At 36.1% G+C, this 26,962-nt stretch overlaps 1 protein-coding gene and 1 pseudogene across 45 annotated transcripts in view; one reads left to right on the top strand and one right to left on the bottom strand.

Moving 5' to 3' along the window:
• The window catches only part of ADD3 (adducin 3), a 186,070-nt gene that overhangs the window by 54,070 nt on the left and 105,038 nt on the right, over positions 1-26,962 (top strand). The window contains exon 1 of one of the 45 annotated variants that reach the window (XM_070221183.1): positions 20,818-21,160. The exons of 43 other annotated variants lie outside the window; for them this stretch is intronic. The gene's annotated coding sequence lies outside the window, so the exon portion shown is untranslated. Of the gene's footprint in view, positions 1-20,817; positions 21,161-26,962 lie in introns of those variants that run through there. One more of the 45 variants, XM_070221080.1, reaches the window with a different exon arrangement.
• Positions 11,514-11,779, bottom strand: LOC100629391 (ATP synthase subunit f, mitochondrial pseudogene; annotated as a pseudogene).

Raw genomic sequence — 26,962 nt, 5'->3', positions numbered from 1 at the left:
AAGAATCAATGTGGCTTTCAGTGTTGTGTAGCATAATCCAAAAAGTAGTAGCATTTTTATATTAAAAGGCATAAAATGGATGAAACCCATCTTTGATATTAAAAGGCTTACCATTCCTATAAATTTTCTTCTTAGGATGATAGTGTAGACTAGTTTTTAACTATGCCAAAGCTGAACTATTATTGTAAAAGATATATAGGCTTTGACACATAGTTATGTCTTTATACTGAATTTAGATCTCAGTTGAGCTTTTGCCTGTCAAACTGATCTGAATCACCACCATATTCTTTACATTTACTTTTTTTAAAAGTTGGCTCTAGTTAAAGCTTAGTTGGAAATGGTAAAACTCCCTGATGTACAATGAACTTTGAACCTCTTTGTTTCAAGTTGCCTGAAACTGGGCCTGAGGATGTTGATGTCTAGGCAGTACATTAACCAGCATTTAAGATTGCTACCTCCTCAAACAAGGCTACTGTTTGAACCTCGGGTTATGAACTCACTTTTTCTGCAGTTAGGCGTTACGTGATTTTTATAGGATAAGTTTCCCCCAACTGGCAAGCGAGGAGGTAGAAACATTTTTTAGAAACTTAAGAGCAATACCGACATAATGTTATTAAAACCAATGTGTCAAGAAGTATACTGTATGTATTAATAAAACAGAATAAAAAAATTTAGTGCTCACAATTTGCATTAAGGCAAGCAATGGATTAAGCAAGATGAAAACCTAACTCTAAGTAACATATGTGAAATTATTTTATTCTTTTTACTAACTCTCATGTCCCTTTAAATTTATTCTTGTAATTTTTTACTCCCCCATCTCCCACCAAGAAAGTGCTCACTCCTTGGATGAAAGAGGAAAGGACAGTGCAGGTGTGAGTTCAGAAGCCTGTTTAATTCAGTTCCCATGGCTGTTGATGGTTGCCTGCTAGAGGAGCTGGAATTCCAACAATGTGGAAAGTAATCAGGTTGGAGAAGTGCTGTTTTTCAGTATCTTAGGGGCTTGGTGTATGCCTTTAATTTGTCACCATCAGCAATGTTTCTCTGAACTTCTTCCACAATGGCTCAGCCCATCCTGTGCAAGGACAGCATTTCCTTTTTCCTTTTCCATACAATATTCTCATCCTGTCATCTTTTGATCTGCTGGAATGACTAATGTCATAGCAAAAAGACAGGTTTACTCAATATCCTCATGGAGAAGGTAATTAGGCTTACTTGGTATGTCTAAAGAAGTATATTTGGGAATCAAGGCTTCCCCAGGGACTCTTTAAGAACACTCTAGTTTTAATCCTTCAGAAATTAGAGCCATCAACTATTAGCTGCATTGTCACTTCTAATCTTATTTGTCTTATTAGTACGTAAGAAAAAGATTCTGTAAGGTCAGCCTTTTAATATCTAAGGAAGTGGTTGGGGAAGGGTGATGGTCAGAACTCAAGTGGTTTTGTTGAATGAGCTTAAGTGTATACCATGAACGGCACGGATGAGAGGTGAAAGAGGGAAAGAGATTAGCAGTGAAGTTGATATATTGGTCTTATTCCTTATCCCCACTTCCTACTTTTTTTTTTTTAACTTTAAAATGGTGTTCCTCTTACCATGCCTTCTGTGATTTTCATTGCCAGGCCTGAGTTATATCTCTCCTAGAGAAAGGTGGAATTTTTAAGGTTTCCTAGCTGATTGCTGAAAAGTTTGCCATTCAACCGGAGGTTGCACCAAAAGAAATTTCCTTCCATCTCTCTCCATACTGTCTGCTTTTTAAATTTCAAAAAAAATCTCTGAAACAGGAATGTGAGAAACCTTACTCATCACGTAATAGTTGGGAGCTATTATGTATTAAAGTAATACATATCGTTAATGAATCAGAAATCCATAAGACTTTAAACACTTGCTTTTTTTTCAAAACTAGATCTACAGTAATTTTATTTTAGGATGTTTGATTCTTTTTAAGTGGATATCAAATTATTTCTAACCAAAAAATGTTGAAAGTAATATGAAAGTAATACATCTTTCATTGGTCTTAATGAATGTTGAGAATGACAAAATCATAGTTCTCTAAACTCTTTGCTGTCATTAAATACCCTAATGAAGCAGTTGATAGATAAACAAGGATTTGGTCACTAGCCACTGAAAGGCTGTCACCTGTATAGCAGAATGTAATAAGGCAGGAACATTTTATTACTGAATAAGAACAGTGTATCTGCTTGACATAGTAAAGGCTCTGAGAAGCTGATTACTTGGTAATCACTTGAGTTAGGTGATTTTATATAGTGTTTGATGTTTTATAATCTGAACTTCCCCAGGCTCTTTAAAAGTGTCTAGTTGGACCATCAGCTTTTGATGAATGCATTTCTGGAGGGGTTGTGACTCTAAGTGCTTTGAAGAGAGAATTCCTGCTTTGTATCACACCTGAATGTCACAGGACATGCTTCTTGGCGCTTGTTTGATTTGGGCTCAAAGGGAAGAGTACCATCTACTGAGTGGCCAGCATCAAGTTGAGCAGCTCCAAGTTTTTCTTACAGAACTCTCAGCTGGCTACTGGAGAAATCAGACTCAGCTCATTGAAGGATTTGACAGGATCTTAGTACCAAGTGGAATTGTTGCTTGCTTAGTTTTAATTATGCTTCCCAGCAGGAGGCCTAAACACATGGAGAAGAACTAATTCACCACTAGTTGGAATGCATAGGAAAGGAGAACCTTTAAGAAGTTGTTGAGACTTTATATCAAAAAATAGTCTACCAGTGGTGAAATCATTAAATAATTTTCTTTACCACTTTTAATTTAATGAGGCATGTTTCATTAGTTCTGGTTATTGAGGGCTCTTGCAGACAATAATGATGTTGTTTAGAATTTGTTTGGGCTTAAAATCATCAAACAAATCATTTGCTTAACTGGAGGTAAGGGTTTTAAGAGTACTTGAATACTTTGATTTTTTTTTCTCTTACCCTTTTTCTCTGTTTCAGTTTCTAAGGCAGTGATTCCTACTTGAGTGAATTCACTGTTTCAAAGTGGATTTTATTGTTTTGGTTTACTCAAGAGGCCTCCTGTTTTGTTCTGATTTTTGTCAAGTTTTTCCTAACTTCCAGAAACTGCCTATGGTAGTAGCCATGGGTAGAACTGGAAGTAGTAGAACCAGTTATAGGTCAGTGGAGGTCACGATACCTGGAATAGGCCTGTCAGAGCCAGACAAGAAGGAACTGACAATATGAGTTGAAAGGAGGGTTTGAAAATGTTATGATAAGACTATCTTTGTTGTTATATATCTGTTATATATAATTACTTAATTAATCATTAACCATTTTTCTCAGCCCTTAAAACCTGCCAAAGATCTTGTTAAGCACTTTACCTAAATTATCTGAAGTTTAGTTGAGTAATTTGCCCGAGATCATACAGTTAATAAGTGGCAGAGCCAAGATTTGAGCCCAGGGCTAATTCCTTTAAACCCTATGCTATGCTGCTGATTTATTTAAGCTCGTTCTTGTTGGTGACTGTACAAAAGACTTGAACGAAGATTAGAATGATATTTCTGCCTTTGCTGGAAAATATTGGTGGTTTTTTCTTTGTTTTTTGGTGAGGAAGATTGACTCTGAGCTAACATCTGCTGCCAATCTTCTTCTTTTTGCTTGAGGAAGATTGTCCCTGAGCTAATGTCTGTCTCAGTCTTCCTCTGTTTTTGTATGTGGGACGCTGCCACAGCATGGCTTGATGAGCAGTGTGTAGGTCCACACCCAGGATCCGACCTGTGAACCCCAGGCTGCTGAAGCAGAGCCCAAGAACTTAACCACTACGCCACCAGGCAGCCTGTTTGTTTTGTTTTAAGAGAGTGATGAAATGGGTAAATAGGATTGAGATTTCACTAGAATGAGGAAGTATATGTGAGATGGACCTTTAAATATTTGCTATTTGGTTTTATCTGTAATGTTCATTTCTTTGTTCCTTTTGCTATATTATTTGTTAATTTAAAACCATAAGAAAAGTGTAGTATTGAAACATTGAAATGAATTGTTTCTTATTACGTAAAATATGCTACTTGATGGGAGGAGGGGTTGAATTACTGAAGGGTTTTATGCCCTGTTTTTTGGGGGTAGGGTGGGGATTTGCTGGTTGTATTTCTATATTTTTTTTGCTCCTAAATATTTTTAGGTAGCAGTACTTTTTGATATGGCAGTAATATCCCATGTCCACAGCACAATAAAATTCAACCATGTGCCAGTTTGAGGTCCTAGGGGAACCTCAACTTCTTGTGTACACTAAGTATGCTCTGTAGAGCAAATGAAGACCATACCTTACATATATTTTTTAATACTTTTGAATGCATGTATCCTCTCCATTAAGAGAGATTGAATACTTAAGTACTATTTGAGTTTTTGTTTTTTTAAAACATATTTTGACCTCAAAAGGCATCCTTATTATTTTAAAAGGGTGGGAATCATTGTTTTGGTATAACCAAAAGCTTCTAAAATTGCAATTCAGTGATGGTTGGTGCTCTGTATTCTAAACTGAATCACTCTTTTAGGGCTTCTGATTCTTCCCCTTCATATATAAGAGAATTACGCTTTACCTTCCAGAAAACCCCTATAGAAATATCAATTACATAACTCCTTGGGATTCTGACTCTACTTTCCTGTCAAACATAGAAAAGGTCAGCAACAACTGAGACGATAATACAAAAGATGTTACTTGCCAGTGTGTAATGAATGCTAAATGACAGGTACAGATAACAAATGCCATATAGGTCATCTGGTCAAAAAAAAAGTACCATAGATGGAGTGGTCAGAAAAAGATCCCCAGGAAAGAGGAACAAGGGTGGGCCTTGAAAGACAGGGTAGAATTTCACTAGGTGCAAGCTCTGGAAAGGGTTTTGGTGAGAAATTATTGTCCATGAAAATAATTCTTTTTCTGTAGCATGATGGGACGTAGTTTATAACAGTAATTCTCAATCTCTTCCCACTGTAAGGCACTTGAAGGCTACAACATACTCTTAATTGGTAACAGTGCCAAGGACACATCTCCCTACAAGGTATATTAGAGTATTGTGGCAGGGGTGAGGGAGGGTGGTGGTGGTGGTGAAGATCATGTAGATTTTAACAACGTTCCCTCTGAACCCCACGTGAAAATGGCTGGTTCATAGAATACTCCTTGTACTGCTGTTCTGAAGCTAGTAATGCTTAGGAAAGTTGGTACTTGCAAAAAGACTTTAGAAAGCCTCATCACTTCCAACACTGGACAATGAAAGCCTCCTTTTGGGAAGAGGTGTACGTTTTTTAAAAATCTGAATTTGTCCATCATTTACTTTATTTGCTGAATGCTAGAGTATAGTTCTGTTGATGACCCTGTTGTAACTTTTAAATCTAATGTGTGAATAGATAGAGTTATTGATATTATGAGGTCTAACCATTTCTACTTAATTTTTGTAAATAACATTGTCTGGTTTTGGATTTTAGAGGATTTGTTCCAAACTGTCTGAATTCTTTTAGATTTTGTAATGCTTATCAGTTACTATTTGAAAAATACTTAGTGTAACTCTTCAAGATATTTTGAGCAAGTCACTTTATTTCTTTTTTACTTTAGTTTTCTATATATAAAATATGTGAGGGTTGGGCTAGATCATTTTAAGATCCGTTTTAGTTTGAAGATGCTGTGATTGTACTTCCAAGGATGGTGAATTCACCAGTTAGTGGTTTTAGTGGGAAGGTGCCCAAGAAATCTATGATTATACTGTGTGAAGATCCTGGGAGTGGGTCTAGTAGAAGCCAAGGCCGTGAAAGTCTTTGGCGCTCTCTATCTATGTGGCAATTGAGAAAAGAGCATCATCTCTCCAGGAATTTGTCAACTCCCAGAGTTTATTTCAGTTCTCCAGAAGCTAAGGCCCTTGGCAGTGGGCAATGGACAAATCTTTTCCAAAAAACAATGAAATGAGCAAGGATAGCAACTTTTCCTAAAGCAAACTGTAGAAACATTGTGGCATATTTTTCTAGAAATCGTGCCTTCCATTCCCATTCCCTGACTTTATTATGTTAAGTATATTAGTTCCTCATAAATATTTCTCTGACCTCTGTTTAGCTCTTCTCGTCTTTTCTGGGCAGCTTTATGCTTCCTTTCATTTGTTCATTTTATTCTGTAAGCAGATGTTTATTGAGCACTTATTGTGTGTCAGGTCCTGTTCTAAGTGCTGGGAATTTAGCAGTAAGCAACACAGACAACCTTTCCTGCCCTAATGGAGGTTATATTCTTGGAAGTAAATAGAAACAAACAAGTAAAATATGTGTTGTGTTAGTGTAAATGTTATGGAGAAATGTAGAACACGAAAGGAAGGTAAAGGGAGTGTTTGGAGGTAATGGCAAATTTAAGTAGAATGGCTAGGTGAAGTCCTCACTGGGAAGGTGACATGTGAACAAAGACTTGAAGAAGGTGAGGTAGCATGTATGTGATATCAAGTGGAAGATCATGGCAGGCAGAGGGAACAACAACGTCAAAGGCCCTGAGGTCCAAGATTATCTGGCATGGATGAAATAGAACGAAGGAGGGATGTTGGGAAGCCACTGGATAACTTTGACCAGAAGTGGGGCATGATCTAACATATGGTTTGAAAGTATTGTTTTGGATGTTTTGAGTCTAGTCCAAGGCAGTGCAATAGTCTTGGTGAGAGATGATGTATCTGGTAGAGGTGGTGAGATTTGATTGGATTGTGCATATATTTGGAAGATAAAGCCAACAGAATTTATTAACTGGGATGTGGGGTATATGTGAGAGAGAGAGAGGAGTCAAACTTGACATCAATGATTTGGGCCTGGCAAAAGTTTGCAGGAGGAACAGGTTTGGCGGGGTGAGAGAGGATAGGTGTTTAATTTTGAGCATGTTAAGTTTGAAATGTCTATTAGACATCTATTTGGAGATGTTGAGTAGGAAGTTGCTATGAGTGGAGATCAGTGCATAGTTTTTGGCAGAGTATATAAACTTGAGAGTTGTCATTATTTTCCTTTTTCATTTTTTAATATTTGCATATTTAATCTCTTTGATGACTAGAATGAACTTTGCTCTAGTAAGCTTTTGATGTATTGCTATACATTTTGATGCTTCAAAGGGGTTTAATCTATCTTGTAAAACCTCGGATTTATTTTAACTTCTAAAAACACTGGGTGCCACTGGAAATCTTTTTCTCTAGGGATAGAACAATTTGTTTTTAATCAAAATGTGAAAATAAAAATAGTGTTGTTATTCCCCTTTAAAACTGTATGTGTGGATGTAAAATGGAACAGTTTGGCTCTTCCTCAAAAAGTTAATATGGTTTAATGGTTAAAAATAGTAACACATAGTTATCATTATGACCCAGCAGTTCTACTCCTAGGTATATGTTTAAGAGAATTGAAAACGTATGTTCACACATAAAACTTGTACACCTGTGTTGATAGCAGCATTATTTGTAATAGCCAAAAAGTGGAAACAGTTCAAATGTGTAGCAACTGATGAATGGATAAATGAATGTGGTATATCCATGCAGTGGAATATTATTCAGTCATAAAAAGGAGTGAAGTACTGATACCTTCTATAACATGGATGAACCTTAAAAACATTATGCTAAGTGAAAGAAGCCAGACACAAAAGACCGCATATTATATGATTTCATTTATATGAAATGTACATAATAGGAATATCCATAAAGACAGCATATTTATATATGTAACATAGAGAAAGATTAATGGTTGCCAGGGCGGAGGATAGGGGAAATAGGGAGTGACTGCTTAATGGGGACCAAGTTTCCTTTTAGGGTGATGAAAAAGTTCTAGAACTAGATAGTGTTAGTGGTTGGACAACATTGTGAATATACTAAAAACCGCTGAATTTTACAGTTTGAGAGTGAATTTTATGTATGTAAATTATGTATCAATTTTTTTAAAAGATAGTAGGAAAAAAAGTGTGTGTGTGTACTCCTGTACACAAGAACAACTGAAACAACTAATGTGGGCTTTATTTCTAAAATAGAACTGGCTTTCCTGGTAGAAAGTTGATGAAACAAGCATTACCAAAGTAAGCCTGTTTTAGCTTGGTTTGCTTCAAGAGGCGGAGTTAAGATACTTGGATCATTCAGGTAGAAATCAAAAGGCAGTTTGTGATCCTATCCTTGGCAAGTCATGGGTGAATCTAATTGTGTTTTTAAATACCCAGTTTCACGGAGATGACCTAGATAAGCAAAAGAAGGCTCTGTGATGATCATTTTTTGTGAATTTGAGAGAGCAGGAACCGATTTATAAATAGGTTTATTAGTTCCTGAGTCAATAGGTAGTTTAATTTTTTTGTCTATACCTATAATTTAAAAAGATGGAGAACTCAATTCTCAACAATTTTTTTAGCCAAACCAAGATGGTATTTACCTTCTTAAAAACATTATTATCATTAAAGAGTTGCCTGTTGAGGAAGTACATGAGAGGATTATCTTTCTTTCATGTACCACTTACCCTGAAGTTATTTTTTTATTGATATAATTTGCATACCATAAAATCTGCCCCCTAACTTTATTATGCATATATCTATATACATTCATATATTTCTTTATTAGAATGAAAACTTCTGGAGAACAGAGGTCCATGTTATTTGAATGGCTTGATATGTTTTCAGCATTTTAAGGGAAGCATATGTGACCCAGACAAGAACTGTAGTGGGGAAGAGAGACACTTATGTAACTGATGCCAGCACCAGCCTGAGAGCTATACTATAGCAATGATTTAAAGAGGAAGTGCAGGTGGGCACAGAGAAGGGAAATATTTCTTTTCACGGAGGAGAAATAATTCATGGAGGAGGATGGCATTTGAGTTGAGCTTTAGAGGGTCTCTCAAATGTTGAAGAGGAGAGTAAATTACAAACCAAGATGATAGAATATACAAAGGCATGTAGGTCTGTGGGATGGATGTAGTGGGGGGAGGAAGCAAGAAAGGTGAGTTGAGAGTATCAGATTATGAAGGCTGTGGGTGCTATTTTAAGAAATTTAGTTTTTATTCTGTGGCACTTACTTTACCTGATGAGAGGCGTTATCAGGTATGTCTGAGCTTTGGTGGTGTGAAGAATGTTGTGATGGAGAGAGTGTTGGCAAAGAGACAAGTTAGGAGACATTTAGAGATAAGCAAATGGACTAAGGCAATGTCTGAGATTAGAAAGAGGAGAATGGGACATTTTAGAAGCAGAAATCCATAAAACTTGCTGAACAATGCAGAGGTTGAAGGAATGTTTGATCACCAGGGGTAGAAATTTAAATGTTGCGTTTTACTCCATTTCCAATATTCTGATTTATGACCAAGGGAAGATACACCTGTACTGCTAAAAGTTGGGTTGATTCAGCAAGTCTTGAAGGTATTGTTTCCTTACCATACATAAAAGACTTTAGAAACCTGACTATTGATTGATTTTCTTTAATTTTTACTGCCTGTCAACTATTACCCAATTGTCCAGTCTTTGGATTTGCTTTCATTTGTGCATTTGGAAATGGTTGAATAGTTGTCATTTTTGGCTAAAGAATAGTCTTATTTACAAATGAAGCCTCCCTATGCTGTGTTTTTGTGTTTCATTTTAAGCTTTTGTGTAATGGAATAATAAAAAAAGAAAGAAAGGCATTGAGCATTGCAGTATGTGCGTATCGCATGCTGTCATTACAGGAAGTCATTGTACCATCTTGAAGTTTCCCCCTAGTAACATTTAGTGGTTTCTTTTGGAACTTCAGAAGTAAACATAATGGTAGCACCTATACCAAACAATTAGAAATGTCAAAAGAAGCACATGAAAATCATTTTTTTTTGCTGTGTAAATTTAGTGGAGACTCCAATCCAGTGAGACTTTTTGTACATTTGTATAATGAAACAACTAATATAACATTTAGCTCCTCTGATGTTTCTCATAGCTTATTTTTCAGGCATGATTGGCTAGTTTTGTTTGTTTATAACTCCCTTTAAGAAGATATGTAACAAAGAGGATGTTATGTTAGGACATAGTGATTTTATAAATGGGTAGAAGAAAATAACAGATTTGACAGAACTAACTTATAAAATATTGCAGTGTAAAACTTGCTTTCATGCTTAAAAATTGTAAGTATTAAATAATGTTTAAAATAACTTATTCAAAAGCAACTCTTAATAAAATTAAAAATACTTCATGGACATAAACAATGAAGAGTTTAAAAATCAGAGAAGTAAGAAGCACTCTCACTGAGTTTTTTAAAAGCAAGAATGATTTTACTAGTTTCTAGGGTAAACTTACTATTTGAGTCATGTTTTTATAAAATCAATTTCATTTTTAAATATTTGAAATTAATTTTTGAATAAGAAATATAAAGACATGGAACAAAATCCAAAAAGCACAAAAGGGTATATAGCGAAAAGTAGTCATTCCGTCCCCAAACCACTCAGGTCTCCTACTTTCTTGTATGTTATTCCAGAGATATTTTTCATTGTTTGTTTTTAAATTCCTGAATCAAGACCTCGTCTGCCTACACCTGGTGGGTGAATCGCTGCATAAGAAATATAGCTTTAGGCTCAGAACAACCTGTCGAAATAGCCAGGCCTGTTCTTTTCCTAGGTGTGGTTTCCAGATCCATTGTCTCTTTTTATTAAAGAGTGTGCTTTCCTAACTTCCCCTCCACTTAACACAGAGGTATGGAAAGTGGGAGATGGTAATTGTAATCATCTTTCACTAGTATTTTACCCTAGGCAATGACAAATAATTTTTATGAAATGATACATGCTGACAAAGCAAATTCCAGTTGAGAAGTGCTCCCACAGAAAAACATCCTCTAGTAGGGAGGGCAAAGATGGGTCAGGAATGGTCAGCCTTTACCATCTTTGTGCATCTACCTCATTAGGCCAGCTGAAACTGGACCTCTTCTAAAATTTTTAGTTGTTAGTACTTGGCATTATTTTGTTGACTCTGTCTTTGGCCACCCAGCAGGACATAAGATTTTCTCCCAAGCCTTGGGATTGATTACCTGACTCTAAATTTACTGTTACTAGACTTGATTTCTTTTCTTCTTTTGGATGTTATTTAATAGAATGTCATTCCTATGCAGACACTATAAATAATACTAGTATATTCTTCTTTTGGGGGGGAGAGTCCTTTTAAAAAAATTTCCAGTCTGTTTATTTTTTTTTCCGAGGAAGGTTAGTCCGGAGCTAACATCTGCCAATCCTCCACTTTTTTCTGAGGAAGACTGACCCTGAGCTAGCATCCATGCCCATCTTCCTCTGCTTTATATGTGGGACGCCTACCACAGCATGGCTTGCCAAGCAGTGCCATGTCCGTGCCCAGGATCCGAACCGGGGAACCCCAGGCCTCCGAAGCGGAACGTGTGCACTCAACTGCTGCGCCACCGGGCTGGCCCCTCCAGTCTTTTATTTTTGTATCAGTCCTCTTTTATTGGGCATTGGTTCTCTATTAGGATATGAAAGCATTCAGCAGTGATCCAGTTCCTCAGGGAGGAATGCAGAGCAAAGAAGGTCATGATCAGGAAGGCACAGTGCACCCTTTACACCAGGCCCTCTTCAATGATTCTTGCATAGCTGCTCATGTTTGAGTTCCTTGTAAGAAAGGCAATATGTAGTTGAAAAGCACATAAACTGCCAGCACCATAGATACCCCAGTGAGGCTCCCTTTCTTGTTGACATTTGTTGTAATACCGGTAGGAACCTCTTTGAAACACTCCAGTGATGCCTTTTGGGATGAAATCCCACATCAGTATTGATCTTGGCAGCTCCTCTATTTTCACATTCATGAATTTCTTCTCTTCCACTGGTACAACTGATGCCATTTTGGAGTCATGGGTGTTGGCTGTCTTCCAATATTTTTTATTGTGGTAAAATATGTATAGCAAAATTTACAGTCTTAGCTGTTTTTAAGTGTGCAGTTTAATGGTATTAAATGTGTTCATAATATTGTGTAACCATCACCACCATCCATTTCTAGACTCCTTCATCTTGTAACACTGGAACTCTATACCTATTAAACAGTAACTCCCCATCCCCCCTCCCTATATTCTTAGATCACAAAAATTGTTTTAAAATCAAGGTTTCAGGTGATACAAAATCTATTATTCCTATACTTAAGATTGTAATTTGAAACTCTCTATACGGGTCTGTATTTTATGCAGTAAAGGCTATGACTGACATACAAGCCCCTAGAGTTGAGATAAGGGGCACAGAACCTGTAGCCTTCGACTCCCATTTTAAAGTGAAGAACCATAGCCTCATTATAATTGGAAGGGACCACACCTCACAGCTGTGCAAATTCTATGTTAGTGGGTCAGAGAGGGAGTTTGATAATTATGGGAGAAGTGGGAATTAGCAAAGTGGTGCTAGCTGACCTCTGCCTCCATGACCCAATAAAAAGGAAGTTTCCCCAGTAAAAGAAGTGGGAGCTCTTCAGGTTTGCAAGTCTCTTTGGATGCTAAAATTCTGCCCTTGTGTGAATCATTTAGGCTTTCTATTATATGAGTGGAAATGGGAATTCTCTGTTAAAGTTTGCAGAGTCAAATGGGAGTAAAGGTGGGGATGAAATTTAGACTCATAGTTTTGGAAACCGCCACCTCATTTTATGCATGAAAGACCTATTATGGTTGAGTGAGGTGACATGTTCAAGGTAACATCATCTGGATTCACAATTATGGTTCCTGACTCTTCGTCCAGTGCCTTTTCTACTTTATCACATTATCAGTCAACTTAACCCATTCATACAATTCTAGGGTGAGAGAGTTCACCAGAATTCCACTTGACCTTCCCTACAGCAGGGTTTAGACAAGATGAGAGACTTCAATCTCTTAGGGATTTGAAGCTGCTCCTCAAGAAATAGTTGTTACCTGTCTTTGTTTTTGTTTTTTTAATCTTTCGTTGAATAGGGAAAGTTTTGAGGGAAAATCTGGAATGTGTTACGAACTTTCTTGTTATCTTGACAAAAAGCTATGCTGATCTTCTGTATATTGTTCCAGTTTTAGCATACTCACCACTGAAGCAAGTCGTGTACATGGTAAATGTTTCTGACATGTTTAGGAACATTATATTGAAAATTCAAACTAGATGTATTTGGCTGCCTTGATTTTTTTTTTCTTTTGGAAAAGAATGTGTTTAAATGAGAAACAGGTCCATCCTGCAGTGAAAAGGAAAAGTTTTAGGTCATTTATTTGAGTAAAATAGATTATAGGACTTAAGTCCTCAATTTTTTCATTATTTTCAACTAAGTGGGCCATTACATAAGGTTCAGTGAAGGAAGAAATCTGTCATATTAGAATGTTAGTGTTTTAATCCAATTTTGTGATTAAACTCATTTATCAAAAAGATTTTTAGCCATGAAGAGTACAATTTATTTATGTTGCATCATATCAAGGACTTTGAATGGAATCTGTCAGATTTGTTTTTATTTTTTTCATATTTTGCTATGGATTTTGGTTTCATGACAACGATTTTAGAAGGCAATTTTCAAGATAGCCTGGTCTTTTCAAAGTATGGCTTCCAATAATACATCCTTCTGAGGAACTGAAAAGATTTATTATTATGGTTGGGGTCTAAATAATATGATTGCTTTTGATTTTACTACGAGTAAAGAAGTTGTCTTTCAATCTGTTTTTAAATCGTTTTTAACAGGAATAGGTGCAAGGTCAAGGTATTTACTGGAGAACTTTGAATTCAGTGCTTTATTAAGTTGACTTAAACTGCTTGGAAACTAGCTATGTTTCTTGGTAACAATATTTGTATTTAAAACCTTGTAGGTCAATTTTTCTGTAAACTAGGTAATATATGTCTTTTAAATTAATTATTGATTTTTTTAAAGCTTCTGTTGTTGCTTTTTCCTGAGATTTTATTGTATAGAGAATAAAGTGTTGATTAAATGGAAACTTTAGTTACCTGAAATTCCTTGGCTCCTCTACTTTGAGAGGACCAAATGATTAAGAATACAAATGGGTTATGATAAAAACTCTCAATAAAATAGGTATAGAAGGAAAGTAATTCAACAGAATGAAGGCCGTATATCACAAACCCACGGTTGACATCATACTCAACGATGAAAAACTGAAAGCTATCCCTCTAAGAACAGGAATAAGACAAGGATATGCCCACTCTCACCACTCTTGTTCAACATAGTACTAGAAATCCTAGTGAGAGCAGTTAGGCAAGAAAAAGAAATAAAAGTTATCCAAATTGGAAAGGAAGAACTAAAACTGTCACTGTTTGTGGATGACATGATTTTATATATAGAAACCCCTAAAGAATCCACCAAAAAACTACTAGAAGTAATAAACAAATACAGTAAAGTTGCAGGGTACAAAATCAATGTACAAAAAATCACTTGCATTTCTATACACTAACAATGAACTAGCAGAAGCAGAAATCAAGAATACAATCCCATTTACAATCACAAGAAAAAGAATAAAATACCTAGGAATAAATTTAACCAAGGAGATGAAAGACCTGTACACTGAAAACTATAAGACATTGTTGAAAGAAATTGAAGGACACATAAAGAAATGGAAAGATATTCTGTGCTCATGGACTGGAAGAATTAACATAGTTAAAATGTCCGTATTACCTAAAGCAATCTACAGATTGAGTGCAGTCCCTATCAAAATCCCAATGACATTTTTCATGGAAATAGAACCAAGAATCCTAACATTTATATGGAACAACGAAAGACCCTGATTAGCCAAAGAATTCCTGAGAAAAAAAGAACAAAGCTGAACACTCCCTGATTTCAAAGTAATCTATAGTAATCAAAACATCCTGGTACTGGCAGAAAAAGACACACAGACCAGTGGAACAGAATTGAGAACCCAGAAATAAACCTACACATTTATGGACAACTAATTTTCAGTGAAGGAGCCAAGAACATAAGATGGAGAAAGGAAAGTCTCTTCAATAAATGGTGTTGGGAAAACTGGACAGCCACATGCAAAAGAGTGAAAGTAGACAATTATTTCACACCATACACAAAAATTAACTCAAAATAGATTAAAGACTTCAATGTAAGACCCCAAACCATAAAACTCCTCGAGGAAAACATAGGCAGTATGTTCTTTGATATCAGTCTTAGCAGTATCTTTTTGGATATGTCTTCTCAGGCAAGGGAAACAAAAGAAAAAGTAAACAAATGGGACCACATCAAACTAAAAAGCTTCTGTATAGCAAGGGAAATCATCAACAAAACAAAAGCACAACCTGCTGATCGGGAAGCAATATTTGCAAATCATATATCCAATCAGTGGTTAATATCCAAAATGTATAAAGAACTCATACAACTTAACAGCAAAAAAGCAAACAACCCAATTAAAAAATGAGAAGAGAATCTGAATAGACATTTTTCCAAAGAAAATATACATGTGGCCAACAGGCACATATGATGTTTAACATCACTGTTTATAGAAATGCAAATCAAAACCACAATGAGATACCACCTCACGCCCGTCAGAATGGCTGTTAGGAAAAAGACAAGAGACAACAAATGTTGGAGAGGATGTGGAGTAAAGGGAACCCTCATACACTGCTGGTGGGAATGTAAATTGGTGCTGCCACTATGAAAAACGGTATGGAGATTCCTCAAAAAATTAAAAATAGAACTCCCATGTGATCTAGCTGTTCCACTTCTGGATATTTATCCAAAGAACATGAAAACACTAATTTGAAAGATATTAAGTACCCCTATGCTCACTGCAGCATTGTTCACAATAGCTAAGATTTGGAAACAACCTAAATGCCCATTGACTGATGAATGGATAAAGGTATGTGTGTGTGTGTACACGTACATACATATACACATATATATACATATACGTATACGTGCATACATATACATATATATACACATGTATACATATAGTTGTGTGTATACATATGTACACACACGTAGACACAATGGAATACTACTCAGCCATAAAAAAGATGAAATCTTGCCATTTGCGACAACATGGTTGGACCTTGAGGGTATTATGCTAAGTAAAATAAGTCAGACAAAGAAAGACAAATACTGTATGATTTCATTCATGTGGAAGATAAACTCATAGCTACAGAGAACAGATTGGTGGTTACCAAGAGGGAAGGAGGGGAGTGGGGAGGGCAAAAGGGGTAAAGGGGGGCATTTTTACAGGGACGGTTGGAAACTAGACTTTTGGTTATGTATACAGAAGTCGAGATATAATGATGTATACCTGGAATTTATATAATGTTATAAACCAGTGTTATAAACTAGCATTACCTCAATAAAAAAAAATACAAATGGGTTTCAGGGATGTATTGGATTCAGTAACTTCTAGGTGGGTCCTAAAGTTGATGCACTTTGACTCCTATATCTTCTTTAGTCTAGTGTACTTAGAGTCAATATTTGGAATGAAGGCCCAATCTAGGACAATTCTTAAGCAATAAAGATAAATATGTTCATGAAAGTATATGAAACCAAAAGTTGGAAAAATGAAAACTGTCCTTGTAAGATTTGGGAGGGTGGTATGGAAGAGAAGGCTACATTTGTTTGGCTTTTTACTGCAAGAATTGACATTTACTTGCATTTCTGATCAAAATACTTATTTATATGGGTTTCCCGAGGTGTTTTTCTTTTGGTAGCCCACTACATTTTCTTTTAAGAGGTCCAGTCATAAGAGTTTGGGCCTTCTGTTCAGGAATGGCTTTTGTACAAACTACCTGCATAGTTTGATTTGAAGTCTCATAGGAAGGCTATAGAATACTGCTGTCCCCTCCCCCAAAATACATATGTAACTTTAAATTTTCTAGTAGCCACGTTAAAAAAGACATATTTGTGAAATTAGTGTTAATAATATATTTTATTTTACTCAATATATTTAAAATATTACTTTTTCACATGTCATCACTATAAAAAATTAATGAAATATTTTCCTCTTTTTTATACACCAAGTCTTTGAAATCCTGTGTGTATTTTATACTATAGCACATCTCAATTCAGACTAGCCACTTCAAGTACTCAGTAGTCACATGTAGCTAGTGACTAACAAATTGGACAGCACAGCCCTAGAACATCTCTCTTTTGTCCCACATCAGTGTTAAGGATTCTTCCACTAAAAGTTTATTTGGGGGGGGGTGCTAAAGTCTTGCTATCTCTATGTATACTCTTCTATAATTGGATGGAAAACAAAACACTTCAGAGAGGAAAAAAAAACATTAAGCCAGTCTTGGTCATGTTAGTTTTCACCATTTTTCCCCATTATAATGTGATAACCAAACAGTAGTACTGCTGAAGAAGTACAAGTGTTACTGAGTGAGAACTTTAGAGGGCAGGTTTAGTTGGCTGTGCTCAAGTGAGGAGAGCTGGGATGGAAGGAGAGTCAGCACTGGGTAATGCAAATAGGATAAGTTTTGCCGTCAGACAGATCTGACTAAGAATCCTACTGGCTGTGAGTACGTTACTTCTCTGAGCCTTTTTACTTTATTTATATGTAGAATTGGGATAAAAATACCTCTCTCTTAAGTTACTTTGAAGATTAAATAAGATGACATATTTAAAGTATGTCATGTGTATCTGGTACATATGAAGTGCCTGGTAAATTTGTTCTGACTACATGATTGTTGCTTACTTACATCCTCCACTCCTGAATTTTTGCTTGTGAGAAAGGAAGAGGAAGGAGGCATGCCTAAAATGAATTTAGCCCATTTACAAAATTGACTAGGATTCAGTGTTTGTCCAGAACAAACTAATTCCTAAGCATTATGGTTGAGATTTTAATTCAGAACCATTATCTGAAAGGTTCGGAAGGTAATGATATAGTTCATGTTCTATGTTTAAATAGTACGAAATGAATTTTGGCCATTTTATTTCAGTATAGTTATTCCATTAATCAGTAAAAATAGTATCTGTGTTTCTAAATTTGTCCCAATTATTTAAAAGAAAAATCTCAATTATTAAAGATACTTTTCATCTTTTCCTAGGTATGATACAAACGCATCATTTTACATTTTTTTAAAGTTTTATCACAAGAGTTATGCAATTGAAATTTAAATTATGTTTTCATTTACTTCAGAAGGCTAGTATACAGAGTTCATAGTTTACTGATGTTGGTAAACATGTAGTAATCGGAACTAAGGAAAACTATTCTAAATGGAAGAAAAACTGTCACTTGGTAACTAAGCTTTACATTATAACGCATGTGACCTGTTGTTCTTGTTCAGGCATTAACATCAGTTCTGAATTTTAGATAGAATGAGGATTAGCTGTGTGGTGTGTTCTGAATCTATTTAGAAGGAGGGAGTTTTCAATCATACACATATTTCTGATTTGCTATGCCTTTTGAGAAACTTACTTTATTTGAAAATTTGAAACATCATTGAAATGTGGGAAAGCATGGAGAGTTCTGAATAGATGATTAGATTAGATATCAACTTTTCAAAGCTTTATACTCACCAAATGTGTAGGCAACATCTGTGGTAATGTTCATGGAAATCGGTCACATTTTAAAATCCAGTTCTTTGCCAACAGCATCTGGTTGCACTTTCCATTACATACTTTGAAAGTACTTTTGAACTGCAAAAGAGCAAACCGTATGACACAGACTGTGCTTACCTGATTGAAAGTTGTTTACAGTTATAATTGACCTTCAATAAACAACATAACTAAAGGCATAATTGTCCAAATACATGGATTATTATGACACCTCAGAGATGAAGGATTCCTATATTTATCAGCTTTTTAAAATTGTCTAGACTTTTACAATTTTCTAGTGACCCCTTACAGAGGTCTTATTTACTAAAAGTTTATTCAGGTTTGTGGAATTTTCAAGGTGCTGACCTGATTAGAATATACTTTACTAATGGACAATCAAGAAATGGTGTTGATTGATGTGATTGTCATACCTCCTCCAATTTCTTACATTTCCTAACAGCTGTTATTAGTTATATACTTGTGTATATGTTTGTCATAGCTGACTGTGAGCTTTTGATATACAGATGTCTTATTGTTGTGGTAATCTAAGGTTTGGCAATCTAGAGAAGATTTGTGATATTATTTTAAATGGCATGGATCTAGGCTATCCTGTGAACTAGGCAAAATATGTCTGGTTTTCTTAAGATTACCTTCTCCACACCCCCTTTTAAACTTTCCTTTGCTTTCTTCCTCTTGACTTCCCAGGTGCCTAACCTGTTTCAGATAATCCCTGTTGAAATGTTAGCTGATTAATTCATTGCTTTTCCAGAGATGTTTGCATTTTAAAAGTGAGATCTTTTTTTTTCTTTTTAAAGATTGGCACCTGAGCTAACATCTGTTGCCAATCTTTGTTTGTTTTTTTTCCTTCTTCTTCTCCCAAAGCTCCCCAGTACATAGTTGTACATCTTAGTTTTAGGTCCTCTGGTTGTGCTATGTGGGATGGCTCCTCAGCATGGCTTGATGAGCGGTGCCATGTCTACGCACGAGATCTGAACTGGTGAAACCCTGGGCTGCCACAGTGGAGCGCGCAAACTTAACCACTCGGCCACAGGGCCCGCCCAAAAGTGAGATCTTTTAATAACAAGGCTTTTAGGCTTCCTAGTAGGATAGTGGAATACAAGGTATTAGGGTAGATTCTTTAGACTGGGCCCAGGCTTGGTGCCAGGATTATAGAGCCCCACTGTCCAATATGGTAGCCACTGGCTGCTTGGTGGCTATTTACCACTTTAAATGTAGCTAGACTTAATTGAGATATGCTGTTAAGTGTAAAATATACACTAGATTTTTCAGACTTAGTATGAGAAAAAGAAAGTAAATTAACTCAATTTTTTATATTTTTTACATGTTGAAATATTTTGATATATTGGGTTAAATAAAATTTGTTAATTTCACGTGTTTCTTTTTTTAATGTGGCTACTAGAGAATTTAAAAGCATTTGTGGCCCACATCATATTTTTATTGGACAATACTCTTACAAAGACAAGAGGGTTTGTGTTGTGTTCTTACTGTTGGGAGCTTACATAGGTTTAGGGATGCCCCAGGATGCCTTAGCTATAGCTATTCCAGCTGACTTGGCTGGGCCACTTTGTATTACAGTGCTGTTTTAAGAGTTAGTGCTGTTTTGGGAGCTATTGCCTTCAAGCAGCCACTACCCCTCCTTCTCTGACTCTCCCAATTCATGAGGTATTTAAACAAACAGTTACTCTGCCCACCACCTGTAATTGTTGCTAACTCCTGACCAGCTTCTTGAAGACAGGGGATTAAAAAAAACCCAAATTCATAGCTATTTATTGGGCACCTGCCATGTGCTGGATACTGTGCCAGATACTTTATGTAAAATCTCGAATCCTCATATCAGTTCTGCAAGATTGATATTATAAGATAAAAAGATTCAGATACATTATAACTTTGCACTAGGTCAGCTAGTAAATGGCAGAATCAGGATTCCAACCCAAGTCTGTCTGATTCTAGAGCTATTGTGCTTTCTGCTGTGTTATGCTCTCCTCATTGTGTTTTCTGTTAACTGTGTCCTTTAGCATAAAGCAGAGTGCTGTATATAAAGGGATGCCCTGTCAAATGGTGTTGACTGATCCTTGAGGGTTTTTTCTTTGTTTTGGTGAATGACTTCAGTGCACCTCACTTTGGGCCACCCTCCTCCCCTGTCTGGTACCTAGTGAGTGACCCAGACATTAATGAAGAGACTTAAGCTTATTGACAGCCTGTTGAGCAGGTTAAGTAATCTAAAAGCCTCGTGTGAAAGAGCATCTTTCCCACCTTGAAAATCAATCAACAAAGAATGTTTTAGATGCCTCCAGGAAGAGATACAGGAAGAATCTCCTTCTCTAAATGCCAGGAATGTCAAATCTTGGACTTCAGAGACTGGCCATATAAGGAAAGGGCTTTTTATAGACAAAGAGGGTTGAAGTGAAATAATGAGATAGAATAAGTGTGTTGAGCTGGATAAGTCTTATATAATCCTAGGTCATCTCTTAATGGCTGTGTCCTTGACATTGTTGCTTTAAGAATGAGAGCAAGGGGGAAACAGTCCATGTGTTGGCATGCTAATCTGCAAATTATAGAGTAGATGTAATAATCACAACTCATTAAGTGCTCTCGAAGGCTGGATACTGCATTTGCTCACTGCTACCTTCACTTAGGCTCAAGCAAGTGTTGGTAACTCTGGAAAGACAAGGAGAGACGAGGAAGAACAGAGTTCAAGGAGTGAAACTAGACTGGATGTGGCCTGCAGGGAGATTTGGGCAAGGTCAGCCTGCAAAGCCCTTTTATACATATGCATGCACATTATATTTATAATACTAAAAGCTATGTAAACTGTAAAATACTATTATTTCGGGCAAGAAACTGGTATACGAGAGAGAAAATAAAATTTCTGACTAGGTGGTGTGGATTCAGTTTTCGCAGTTCTACCATTATTACCCTGTATGACCTTAGGAAATTATAGAATCTGGGAGAATCATTGTCTTTCTACTTCTCTGGCTTTCCTTCATGATTTAATAAGATCATGATGAGTTTGAAAACACTTTTGTGCAAACTCGTATGCTGTCTGCATGTTGTTACTGTTTTTGTACTGTTAGTTATTTTCTCTTCTTCGGAAGTATTGCTTACCTGAAACTTTATTGAGAGGAAAAAATGCGTACCTGAGAATACCCACATGATTAAGGGAAGTTAGAGCTAAATGGCCAATTTAAGTAGGGCTAATTTGGCTCTCGTCCTTAGGCTTTATAAAAGAGACACTGGCAGCCTTGTGGGTGAAAAGAATGTGGACCTAATTGCTTATTTCATTTAATCATTCATCCTTTAACCCCTTTTAAAATTTGACTTTTGTAGGTTGGTTATATAATGCACGAGTGTGCAAGCACACACATGGTGTATCTCTTTAAGTGAAAAGCCCTATTGAATGGCTATTTTTAAAAGATTTTGATATATTCATAGTAATAAACCTGGTTTGCATTTCTTTGAGGCTCATGGTCTTCAGCTTCTGACCAAGTTAGTAAAGGGTTGCTATAACTACCAGATGGCAGTCTTTCTTAATCCAGTGTTAGATGCCAACAGACTAATACAGAATAAATGTAAGCAGAATTCAAGCACAGAATTTGAAGTATTAAACTGCTCATCTAATAAATTTTGCCTAAAGAGGATAAGTTGAATATATTGATGTTACCATACAATTGTTTGGTTCTCAGGGAAATCCTGCAATGTATCTTTAATTTGTGTTCCATGTAAAATGCTGAGTACAGGGATATTTTGCCATGTGCCAGTTTGAAATTTACTTGGGATTCATTCACCTGGCAGATCACTTGTGATAATCAGATGATCCCATTTCTGGGGAATGGGATTTCATAGCAGGAGCAGTGTTCTTGATGTATAGTTACTTAAAAAATAAGTTAATTTTTAATTTTAAAATTCTCATGTGCTATAAAATTTATATAGTATAAACATTGTAATATATATAGTACAAATACTTCATGCATTTTGTAAATAAATAGCAGGGACAATAAATTCATTGTACTGTACTATTTGTTTTTCATTTCTATTTTGAGTTCCTGGGGTCATAACTTGCTTCCCCCTTAATCTCTATGAACAAGAAAGATACTGAGGTGCACATGGGTTAAACCTAATAACTGTAGGCAGCTAACTTTCTATGTAGAATGAACTCTAACTAATACTCTATTTAAGGTAAGAAGGTAGATAGGCCACTTAGCACAAATGAAAATGAACTGAAACATCATAGATAGGGATTAGACCTGAAGAACTAATATGGATCCTTTTTAACCTCAAGATTAACCCTGTATAAGTGTAATACATTGTCATTTTCATATTAGAAACCTCATACCCCAGCGTAGCATTTCTCACGGTGTGTTCTGTAGATCATTAAGTTTAAGAGATTTCCTAGGAAAAATAGTTGCAGATATGTTTGGGAAACTACTTTCTGCACACTTTCTCTTAAAGGTTCATAATGCCCACTAGCGTAACAAAGACTGAGAAGTATTGCCAAGTGCTGGGTTTACCTTTAAGAAAAAAACTTAGTGTATCTCAAATTAAATATGTCACATAGACCAGGGAAATCTATCAATCTCTTTAGTAAAATCTATTAATATCCCATGGAACTCTTGTTTCTTAGAACACACTTGGGGGGAACAGTGCCCTTAAGTAATGTTTTAGCAGGTCTCAGAATTTATTTTTGTGATTGCTCTTTTTTTAAAAAAAATCTAAATTAAAATTATATTTGGCAGTTACAGGTATCTTGGCCTGGGGGATATAGTGCTTGTGTTTAAAAATTTTGTGTTAAAATCAGTATTATAAGGCAGTTTTACATAGGAATGTTCATTTCAATGGGTTATGTCTTTAAATTGATATTACTGTTATCTTTTGGGGGCATTTTGCAAAAAGCATCAAATACAAAAAGTAAATGCACGTAGATTTACAAAAGAAAATGATAGAAAAATATAATTTTCTTTGTATTTAAAAATTTACGTTTACTTTTGATAGGCCAGATAATTTCTTTAATATGCTATTTTCTAATTTGTTATATATTTTTTCAAGAATAAAATAAAATGTAATTGTTTTAAACTCAACTATTAGGTAAAGAGATGTTTTAGTAGCAATTAAACTTACTGTAATTGTTTTCATTTGAACTGGAAGGAAAACCAAAGATTTCAATAACCAAATATTAGTAGGTAATTCTGTGAAATGAGATTTTGAGATTGTCAATTTAGACAATGAGACTCTAAGAATAAACAAATTGCTTATCTATACCTAAGCCTACTATTTAGATTCTCTAACCTGAATATACATCAAGAATTTTAAGCATTTCTTTGCTTTTCATGAATTTCTTAAAAATGACGTCTGAGAATATTTAAAAAAATATTACAGCTAAATGTGGACCTTGAGTCATCCCCAGGTTGGAAAACTCTGAAGTTGTGTTGCATTGTAATAGCAAATACTAAATATATTCAGGCTTCAAAGTATGAGCCAGTGCATAAATTAAATTAAACCAAAAAAGCTTAACCAGCCATGTTTCAGGTTTTGGAACATGTAACGTAGAAATGTAACCTCCTACCAGAGAAGAAATAGCTCTCTTACCATTTACTACCAAACCATACCATGAGACAATGTTTTATTTTCAGTTGTATTTAGAAGACCATGTTTCTGTTAGCTTTGGCTTGCTGTTTGCTGAATAACTAAAAATGGCATATTTAATGCCAAGTAGTATTTATGACTAGACCATCAAACCGCAAATGGAATTGAGGAGGGATTTTTTCATACTGAAATATAAAATAAACATTTTTTTCCTTACTGTTATGTTAGATACTACGAGATCTTTAAACTTGTGGAACTTAAGGTAATTATCTCATCCATATGATTTTCTTTCTTCAGTGGATCCATCCACTCAGCACCTCCTTGCTGCTAATCACTCTTCTTCATTGATATTCCCTTTCCACTTCCATCCCCAACCTCACTCCATCAACATCCCATATTTTGAAGAAATACAGCTAGCAGGGAGTAGACTTACTAGAACCATCTTTATTCTGAGGGATACTGCTTGGTTGAGGAAGCCTAAAATGAAAACCAACTCCACCACAAAGGAACTGCTCAGCAACGGAAGTGGGATCAAAAGCTTTAAAGCCGAGCTAGACTAGCTGACTAAAGAGAATTTGCACTTGTGGAGCTCTCTCTTACCTGTAGTGGGACCTGCTCTCTTACCACTAGGGATAGCATGAATCCTTTTAGACTAGTGGTTCTCAGACTTGAGCATGCATTGGAAGCACCAGGTGGGCTTGCTAAACCATGGATTGATTACTGGGCCCCACCCGCACACTTTCTGATTCATTAGGTCTAGAGTAAGGCCCAATAATTTGCATTTCTAACAAATTTCCAGGTGATGCTGCTGCTGCTGCTAGTCTGATACCAATTTTGAGAACCACTGTATCTTTTAGACTAGGAAATCTTTTTGAATCTTCTCTTTTTCTTTCTGTCCTTTTCTGCTGTCATGCCACCGTCTCCATCAAAGCCTGCCATCTACTGCAGATTGTCCCAGAAGCCTTCTTTGCTTATTAACTTTTCCTACTTTTTTAAGTAGGAAACTATCTGCAGTGAGACAGCATTGTACAGTAGAGTCCATTTTTATTATTATAACTGGACAGTACTTTTACCAGTCTTGGAATTCTTTATACTTTCTCCAAGTTTTGATATTTCTCATGTCAGCATCCCCTTTCATAGTTTAGAAAGTACATGTTCCTTTTAAAGTTGCCATGTTTCAATTTTTAAATAGATGCTTCCCACTCTCTGGGGTACAGTCATATATGTGATCTTCTAAATTCATTTTGGCATTTTAAAGCAGGAGGAGAGTGTTTCATAGAAGGGTGTGTAGATCATTGCCCAGCAATAGAAAGCAGTTTCATGACTAGTCAGCTGGAGTTAGAAGTTAGGTGAGGAGAAATAGACTATCCTTCTCCAAGCAACTGTTGCTTTAGCCATAAACAGTACAGCTTCTTTTTGTTATCTCAGTCCCTACCTGGGCCATGGTTAACCAGACTAGTGCTTTTTGCTTCCCAGAAATGGCCAGGTGCTGAGTTCTGAGGACAAGCAGGTGGGTTTTCTGGGGGATGGAGAGCTATAGGAGTACCAGGGGCATCGTGAGAAAGTAAGAAAATGCTAGGTGAAAAGAACTATGTGTAAACCTTGGAGGTCATCTAGTTCAGCTTTCTCATTTTACGTAGTAGGAGATGGAACATTTCCCGGACTTGCCCGAGGTCATGTAGCTGGTCATTTACAGATCACTTGACCACCATTTTCATCTTCCCTCAGGGCTTCTGCTGCCCTTTGACACTGGCATGAAGGGAAATGTTGTGGCACACTCAGGTAGTGATTAGCCACATAGTTCAGCTTCTTAACAAATTAATGGTATGCAATATTGATTTTTGAAATCATAATGTTCTTAGTGATTTAAAATTTATATAGATCCAAAGAAATTGCTGCCATATGTCATAACGCTGTGTGCATGTGTGTATTCAGCACTATTTTTAGAAAGATAGTGTTTGTTTCTGACTGTAAAAATAACACAAGCTCATTATAAAATATTTGGAAAATACAGATACAAGTTAGTAAATAAAAACCAGGAATAAACCACTGCCCAGATATAGCCTATTATATTAGGATAGGCTTTCTGTGCTTTACCTATCTCCAAAATTCGGTGACTTCATGCAGTGGTTTACTTTTCACTATGTGCAGTTCAGCGTAGATGGCGGGTGGGGGGCCCGTAGTGGGTTGTTCTGAAACCCAGGCTCATCCATCTAGTGGCACCGTCCCCCAGGCCTTTGAATCCTGCACTGGATGTTGAATCTTTTGCAACCAGCCAGTAAGTGAGGGGAGAAAGAGACAATGAGGGAATCCATAGTAGTTTTTAAGAACCAGCATTCAAACTTGGGACAGCAGTGTAAAAACAATTTTGTGTCTTGCTTTATGAAAACATTTACTTATCTTTTGCCCCTGATCATTAACTACTGTTGGAATATTATGCAGCCCTTACAACTTCTCATTATTAACCATATTGTTTTTAAACGGATATGAAAGATAGCTTCTCTACTCTAGCTGCTCTTTAAAAGAACATTGTCTTGATGCGCTCTTTCTGAAGGTTTGTGTGTATGTTAAAATGTTTTATACTCTTTGACTCAGTCCTACTCCGGAGAATTCACCAGCAGAACACAAATGTGAAAAGTATGCATAAGGATGAAAATTATATTTGTAAAATAGGAAGAAACTAGAAAAAAATGAATATCTTTGAAAGGGATTAGTCAAATAACTTTTGGTAACTTCATACGACATTGGAATACAATGCAGCTATTAATGATGATTTTTATTTGCTTAGAAAGATGTCACAACTAGTGAGGCAGGTAGATTACAGAGTAGCATATATAGTATGTAAAATCAAATACACAAATGTATGTGTTTGTATGAGGAGATAGATGTCTTTATCTGTGTATGAAGGCTGTTCACCAAAATGTTAGCAGAGATTGTCTCTGAGTTGTTAGATGTGTTGTGATTT

Source organism: Equus caballus, chromosome 1, assembly GCF_041296265.1.
Source record: "Equus caballus isolate H_3958 breed thoroughbred chromosome 1, TB-T2T, whole genome shotgun sequence".
Classification (NCBI taxonomy): Eukaryota; Metazoa; Chordata; class Mammalia; order Perissodactyla; family Equidae; genus Equus; species Equus caballus.
This window is presented reverse-complemented; position numbering and strand designations above follow the sequence as displayed.